Here is an 8,699-nt window from a genome sequence, read left to right as displayed (position 1 = left end):
GCAAAACAAAGCAAAAAAGAGTTGGAGGCCAATTATAACCATCTAGGAATGGTTGAGTTGGAGAGAAAAGGAAAGAGAGAAGAATTCCTTGGCAAGGGTGAATTGCTATCGCACCTGATCCTGTGTTCTGCACGTGTTCCCTGGCTCCCAGCGCAGAACTGCGGTGCGAGGACGCTGCTGGGGTGCAGGTGAAGCTGCAAACCGGAGCTGTGCGATGCGGCACGGCCGCCCTGTGCTGCGCGGCTCTGCCGCTCGATTGCCACCAGGAGACTCCCGCTCCCTGCAATTCAAAGGCAAGGAAAGAAGTGTGTCCTGATTGAAAGTATCAGCTACCCAGGCAACGTTTGTTGGAAAAACCCTCTAATTTTAGATCTGAATTTACCTTCTTCCCTTTATAGAAATACTGCCTCACTGCTGGCAATCCTGACAACATAAAACTGATTTTATTCAGTTTCAGTTAAACACTGTGCCATCCAGCTCTCTCAGGATCTGGTCCGTAGTCTGTGGTAAGGGTGCACACCTGGGTGGCTGGGACACCTATGAAAGGCAATCTTTCAGTGCTTGCTTTTCTTAATAGTCACAGAATATTTTGAGCAATCTTGGGTAAAAGATCATCTGTGCTAAAGATGGCTTGAATTACGTGGTTTTCCCTCAATGTGGGAAAGGCTCCTGGGTGAGTCAGGGCTGAGTCATAGGAAGATTATGCTGCTTCTACGTATGAGACCTAGTTTATTATGTTCCAAGAGTTATGCCCTAAAGAAGTGCTTTGCCACAGCAGGACACTGCTGCAGCTGGAGGCATGGCTTGAGGAGATGCTGACCTGTATTATTACTGAGGTGAAGGAGCCCCTCACAGCTTGCTTTGCACAAATGACCCCATGGGCTTTAGATTCAATGATCAGAAGGTCTGACAGGTTACAGTTTGAACTTTGTGGTTTGGTACTGTTGGGAATTTTTCTATTAAGCCTCTCAATTTTGACTAATAATTACAAAGAATGATTCTATACATATTATATTTATCCTTATGTGTAAGTACTCTTGGGTTTATCCTCAGACTGAGGATAGAGGAGTGATATTTATCTCCAATTTTAGGGAAGGAAATCTGAAGCACAGACAGGCTAACGTCACATACTAGGCCTATACTGAGACAAAATTACCCAGATCTTGATGTTCACTGAGTATTTTCAGCTCCATGATTGTTTTGACACACTTAATATATGCATAAGCTATAGGCACTCCTTACCCCACAAAATCACCACACAAATAAGAAAGAGGGGCATATAGTAGATGAGGGAATAGGAAGATAGTTCAGTATGGTGTACCCTAACAAAGGATTTAAAGGTGAGGAGAGAAGAGCAGAAGATATGGGAGATGGTTCAGGTCTAGTGAACAGTACAGTAAAGGTGAAAAGCTGTGGATGCATGGCCTGACAGGAGCAGCTGTAAGGTGCCCAAGCTAGAATCAAGGCTAAACAGAGCTTTGTGAATGAGTGATGCCAAACCCCATCTTCTTTTTCTGGTAGAAGTGCAAAGTGATGAGGAGGTAATCATAGAAACGCTGCTGTAAGACAAGAGTATGGAACTGAGATATTTGTTTTCCAGAATTGTTTCCCAAACTGTATGGTGTAATGGGTGCACCTGCTCTTGAGTTAACAGTACTTTGGTTCAGGCATCACCAACAAATAGGCCTGGCTGAAGCCAGCCGTGTAGTGCAAACCTTGAGAAATTGTGCTAAGCTGTATTTTCTCAGAAACCTAAGGAATTTTGGTCATGCCTTATCAGGAGGAGCTAACAGCACCAGCCTCAGCTGGGGCCACAGGAAACTAAAGCTGCTATGGCTGCACACCTGCACGTACGCGAAAGGTTAGTTTGACTACGAGTTAATCACTTTATGTTACAAATATTCATAGCTCCCAGAGCCTGCTGAGCTCTCCTGCATGGCAGTGGGCTGCGTGGTGGTGGTCTTCCCTTCAACAGGGATGCCTCTCAGGGCTACTCCTCAAGGTTAAGAGATCCCTTGCCCAGCATCTGATATCTACAGCAAGGTAAGAAACATTTTAGTTTAGATCTAAAGCATATTGTACACAAGCTAGCTTAATTATTAGAAGTGTAGTAAATAGTAGAAGTGACAGATGCACTTGACTCTTTGACCAAAGTACAAGTAGTTTGGGTCAGGCCCCAAAAGAGGTAAAGGTCTTAGACTGTGAGCAGGCCATGACCTTCTCTAGTTCCAACCCGTTCTTTGAAAACCCTCAAAGAAAAGGGCGACCTGGTGAGCTTGGATGTGTATGAGTTTGGATACTGGAACACAACCATGTGATTAACACATGAATAGTAGCTGGTTCTTCCAAGACTCATTCGTCAAGGAACAAAGAAAGTTGTGGTACAAGGAATCTCATGCATACCTTTTCCATCACATGTAAGTTGACTACAAGCCAACCATTTTATTTTATAAATATGACAGCCTGAGTGAGCCTTTTTTGAGCTCTCCCTGCTCAGCAGCTAGCTGCATGGCAGTGATCTCTCCCTGAGCAGGGACACCTTTCAGGGTTACTCCTCAAAGTTGAGAGACCCACCTGCCAACTGCAGATCTTTGATAAGTGACCAATAACACACATAACCTTGCATTGCAGGCCTTTAAGATCTTGGATTGGTAAGTCTCTGATATTGTAGGTGTAGGTACTTGTAATAGCTCATGCTTTCTCAGTTTGCATACAGGTTATAATGGAAGTCTTTAATATTTCGATCTGCGCTTGCAGTATGGAAAATGCCAAAGAAAGTGGTAGTGCTTGAGTAAGAGGAAAAGCAGTGCAATACCTTGCTATTGAAAATAATTGAAAGACTAGTAGTAAACAGCATGAATTTAATACAGCTTAAAGGGAACAACAGCTGTTATAATCACTGTAGTTACCTACTGCCAGCTTAGTACAAGCCCCCTGCCTTGTGCAGACTACCATGGAGCACAGGAAGTGCCAGAAAAACTGTCTTCACTCAGATTTGGTTTATATTTTCTCAGAAATTCTGCTGCAAACCAAATATCCTTCAACTAAAAATGCAAAAGTAATATTGTGAAATGTGCTGTTGAAATACAGTGTATGGTTGGGTCACTTCAGCTTCCTGTGAATTTATCAGAGAACCTTGCTTTTCTTCTGCTCAAGAGGAGGAAATTCACTGCTCAACTATTGACCTGATTTGAAAACTCCGTGATACTGCTGAGTGTCGGATTGCCTGAGTTGCTTCACCCTCCATTTCCTGGAGACAACAAAGGGGAAAAAAGGTAGTAATCTGTGTTTATGTCATTAATTTCCACCCAGAAACATTGTGGGGCTGGAAAGTAATTTATGATGATGAAGCAGAGAGTTCATAATGGTACTGCAGACTGCCACGGTTGACATACAGGGATAAATGGCTGATTTAGAACCCATTCGGATGGGTTTCCTAGCCACCCAATTGACAAGTTCTTAAAAATACCACCAAATATTCACCTGTTTTCCCATACTGGGAGCTTAAACTCTGCAGGTGTAGGTGGGGTGTGCATGCCAGGGCCAGCTCAGCCTGTTCCTGTGAGCTCCTTTTCCTGTTATATAACTCTATTATTTGGAATTAGATGTTAATTGGAGTTCAGAATTCAACTTCGCACAAGATACAACCCAAAGCAGAAAGTCTAAACAGACTGTAGAAAACCCAGCCTGCAAAGGGCTGAGCTAGTGACTTTTATGAGGGTGTGTTGTGTCAGCTTGCCAAAGTAAGCCAGGTTAGGTACACCAAGCAGTAAAACACAGAGCTATCCAATTGTAAAAGTTTAGGAGTTTAATGACAAGTTTGTGTTGATACAAAATGGAAACTAAAGCACTTCCATCTGTTACTCCTTGATGGAATTGTTTATTTCAAGACTGTATTCTGCTGCATGTGAAGGATAATGGTTTACATACGCTCAACACTCCATAACTTCTGTAGCCTGGAGCGTAGAATTAGCTCTTATCTTAATTTGAATGAATTTAGTAACAGTGGAAGGCATTCAGATAGACAGGCCCACAGATCAAAGCTCACAGCATGGTCGTTTTGGGAAAAATGCAAAAATATGTGCAAGAAAATAGTTTCAGCAAAGATCCTACACAGGTCTCGGGTAGCTGCCCTTTGATAACAGAGTCAGTACAGTCCATCACAAATTGTGGTTCAGTTTGTGAAACAGCTGTGGTGGTGCATTCCTCAGCATACATAAGTCGCGCCATACACTGTACCACCTGCTTTCGGACTAAGGGCAATGCAGAGGCCTTAAACATTGACATCTCCCATTGCAACAGGAATGCACAGGGAAAATGAAGCTGGACTGCAGAAATCAGTTCAGCTAAGCTTGCCTCCAAGCAGTGGATTTTAAGTGGTACAATTTTCTCACGAGTGTAACACAGGTTGAGGGGAATGCTGCCTCTTAAATATCATTAAATATGCTAGAGCCTGCAGAGGAACAAGCAGGGGAGAGGAATACAAGTACATGATATTGTTTTGCAGGGAGCTGGTTTAACTGAAAGGCCAGTTATGAAGGAGGAACACAGGTGCACAGAAGAGCTGCAAACTGCATGATTTGGAAACCACATGCAAAAAAAGTAAGTAGAAAATCTAAGGAATGCTCAGGAGTAGTAACAAAACCGACGAAGGAAAATGAATGCCTTTTGTTGGCTAACACAGAGTGAAAGCATTTAGGAGACTATCTTTCCAAAAGACCAATCAACTAACCGGACTGTAAATAAGTGAACTATAACCCAGAACAACTGTGAGCGAGCTCCCTTTCTCATAAGGGAGAGTTGGCAAACGATGCATATCAGTTTCTTGGGGCTCAAAATCAACGTAGTCTGTATGTACCTGTATCTTCAGAGGATCTGAACCTGACCAAGTTCATGCAGGAAGCCTGTAGGGTAACCTGGATCACTCAGGTTCCAGGCTAGCACTCCCAAAAATAAACCACAGGCTGGCTCGTACTCTGGGTTCCTTGGCGGCCTGAAAGACAGTGTTATAATACTCACAGAAATGTGTTTCTTGTTTTGGGGGTGGTTTTTTTGTTGTGTTTGGTTTTTCGTTTGTTTGGAGTCTTTTTGTTTCATTTCGTTCTTAGTTTCTGCTTGCTTTTAGTGTGTAAACTCTCAGGTATTTTATCTTTGAATTTTCAACAATGGAATATTTTAGTGATGGAAATGAAATGCTGAAAAATGGATACGGAAAAAGGAAGACAGCACCTGGGAAATCACGGGTGCAGATGTTGTATGGAATTACATACTAGTTTCCATCACTTGGTTCTGGTTTTGTGCTGTTATGGCACAAATCCACTTGAAAAAGTATGATGTTGGAACTGAAGTTTGGAAGAGGCACTAGGAAAATGCAGTGCGTGCAGGAAATGCTGCTGTGATTTTGTGGGTTTTCCCACAAAGACTTCTCTTCAAACGAATTGGTACTGGGTCAATTTAATGTCAGAAAGCAGTATGACCGTGCTTGAGATGATATGCATACTCTCACCTATCCCAACACCAAGGATTCTAGACCTCATTTGCTGCTGTCTTACCTGGGCTGTGGCATCACTGTCCACATGCACTTGGTGTGAAATCCTTATACAGAACGACAGTTGTTAATAGGAGTAAAAGTAAACCTCAGTTCAAAATGCATGCCTAACGCATGAGGTTTGGAGGTTCTAACCCAGCTAAATACTAGTTTAGATATTAAAACCTTAAAGACTAAACAAAAATTAGTTATTAAAACTTGCTGGCAGGCGTCCTGTAATTTTGACCGAAGAAACTATCCATGTTTTCCTCTCTGTATCAGCTGCATAGTATGGCTTCTGCGGTTAGTTTGGGAATGGTGTGCACGGCAGTTGTTCCAATTCCAATCTGGGTTTAGGTTTCCTAAACTGAGCTGATTGAAAACAAGCCTTAAAAGGTACGTATATAATATACATATAATAAATACATGTCATATAGTACGCTATACTGCATGTTTCTGCATAGCTTTCCTTTTGTGAACTCTTAAGGAAAATTGCTGCAGTTATATTCTGCTCTAGAGAAGCAGTCAGTCAAATTATGACATAACCGTTACTTTACCAGTAAACCATTTTAATGTACTTTTCAGAAAAAATGTGTCAGAAAGATAGAGTCCTAGTTGGAAGGTTGTTAGATCTCCCCTCCTGGTAGGAATCCATGCTACAGCAAAGCCGATCTAGCAGGGATCAAAGCAAGCCTGGCTGGAAGTGAAGGGTGGAAAGGAGAGAGTGGCCTTGTCCCTTTTTGGCAGCAACTATACTGTGAGCTTCCCTGTGGGAGTATCAGATGTAATACTGCTGGAGGCCAGCAGAAGTGGGCTTTATGTGAAGCTCCTGTTAACATCTCTTTTTATGCTAATAAACTCTAAGGGAAGCAATAATTTAAAGTGCAAGTAACGTTTAGCTCTGTAACTTAGAAATTGACATGCCATCCTTTTGAAAATGCTTTCCGTATTTTACGTAATTGTATATTTTTATACATCTGGGGTGACAAAAATTGGCACTTTTCAGATTACCCTTTGTCACTTGTATGAACCAACCACCTATTAGGTATTGAACAGAATTGAAAGGAAGAAATAGTGGGTCAAGAAGTTACATAAATATATTGCTGGAGCTAGCTCTACATCCTTGCATAAAATACAAGTGAATGACTTACTAGTATTTAATGTCCTGAATGTTCACTTGTGTTACTTATGACTACATAACTGTACAAATCCCCGGGAAAAGAAACATAATATACCAAAACAGGTGATCTCTGGTTTTGTGGTTGTTTTTTGTCTGTTTTAATCTTGAGCCACTTCTTTGAGGGACCTATCAAAAGCATGAACAATACCTACTATGCATCCTGCTTGATATTTCAGAAAATGTTATATCTGTGCCATGCAATTCCTTCACACGTGTGTCTAAAATACATGACCAACGTGAAACCATTATTATTTCTTCATGTACTTGCTCTTGTGAGTGTCACAGTCTTAGATTTTTGCCCACAAGTGCCATGAAATTAGTTGGTTTTAATGATTTTTGTCAGGTTGAACAAAGCAGGGGACAAGGTTCACTGGTCTACTGTACAAAGAAGTAAGGCCCTTGCCGTCAGCTTTCTTCTGCCAAGAATGGAGACGTGTCTTCCTCCCAGAGTGGAGACACGGGTGTCCCTCTCTCTAAGAGCATCAGGAATCCCTTTCCCCTGTGGAGGTGTGAGAGAAGCAGAGCAGGTAAGAACCCCAACAGTCAGAGAACGTAGTGTTGGATCGGTAGCAAAGCCTTAGTCACAGCACTCCTATTGCTAACAAAATTTCACCAGTGCAGGTTTTTTGCCTCGGAGGCAGTGTGGGAAATCAGACTCCATCAAGATGCCTACAGAAGTCGAAGCTCTTGTTTTGGGCTGCCTACATTTCCAAGCAGGCTATTCTATATTGCTTACACTTGGATCACTTATCATAGGTTTTCATAACCAGAAAAACTACATATTAGCTGGGATTTTGATGGAACAGCATAAATCCTTTAGTCAGAGGCACATCCACAGGCAAATACAGGGGTTTGATTTCTTACTGACTCAGTTTCAGCAGAATCTCTTTTCCTGTTTTAAGGTCTCCAGTCTTCAAAATTCTACCCTTCTCTAACAAATTTATAAATATTCCCACAATACTCATGCAAATTCACAGCTTGAATCAAAACTAGTCTCTCTAATCAGTGTCTTTGTTTGTCTCAGGCTTTAATCCATCAGCTTCACATGGCTCTACTAACAGTTCCCCTTATTCCACTGAAAATGAAAGATACACCTTAACCATTTACAAAATGTTTCCAATATATTAAAAATTCTAATCTGTAACTTAATTATAATCATTTGGTTTTACCAAAAATTTTTCCTTAATGGTGGTGTTATGCAACTTTATGAATTTTTACTGATAAAGCATGATGCCAAAGCTATTGCACTATATCTTTTTCTGTTGCTTACAAGAACATGTGCTGTCCATAACAGCTTTTTCAGGAAGAGCAATTTGCACCAGCCGAAGTTCCCGAAGAGCGTGGGCTCTGAGGTTATCATCCCTGTGGAAAAACTTCCAGAAATGAAATATGTTAAGCAAACACCTCACTCCCTGTCTGAAAATGGTAGCCAGTGAGGTTTCCGTACAAAGGTTGACTTGTCCATAAAATACTCCATATGCTGCCATAGCTGGTGCAGTTCTCTGTTTATGAATGCAGCGTCAAAGCTGTGGGACTTTGTATGAATCCCTCTATTTATCCAGCCTCAGCGGCTAGGAGTGAGCCAAACCTGGACCCTAGTTGAAGCCATAGAATATTGCAATTGACTTCAAAGTGAGCACAACCAGGTCTGCAATAAATACCAGGCTGGTTGCAGCAGCACAAGCTTCCTCATACATCCCTTCCAGGCTAAGCATGACTCTCAAAGGGCTTTTCTACGTGGGATAATAACAGTACCTAAGTGGCAGAAATACGTTATTTTCCAAATCTTGCTGGAAGAAGTAACCTTCAGTGTCCTCATGGGATGGGAGTAGCAGCTCCTCTGAAAGGCTCCTAACCTGTTTCAGTCAAAATTACTCTGATTAACAAAACTGTCCTGTTGAAGTTAACATGGCCCCTTTGGGCTGGCGCAAGTCAGATACGTTAACGCTGAAGAGCAGCTCTGCCAGCACACTGAGGGCACAATGATCCCTG

Source organism: Caloenas nicobarica, chromosome 7, assembly GCF_036013445.1.
Source record: "Caloenas nicobarica isolate bCalNic1 chromosome 7, bCalNic1.hap1, whole genome shotgun sequence".
In the NCBI taxonomy this organism is placed as follows: Eukaryota; Metazoa; Chordata; class Aves; order Columbiformes; family Columbidae; genus Caloenas; species Caloenas nicobarica.
This window is presented reverse-complemented; position numbering follows the sequence as displayed.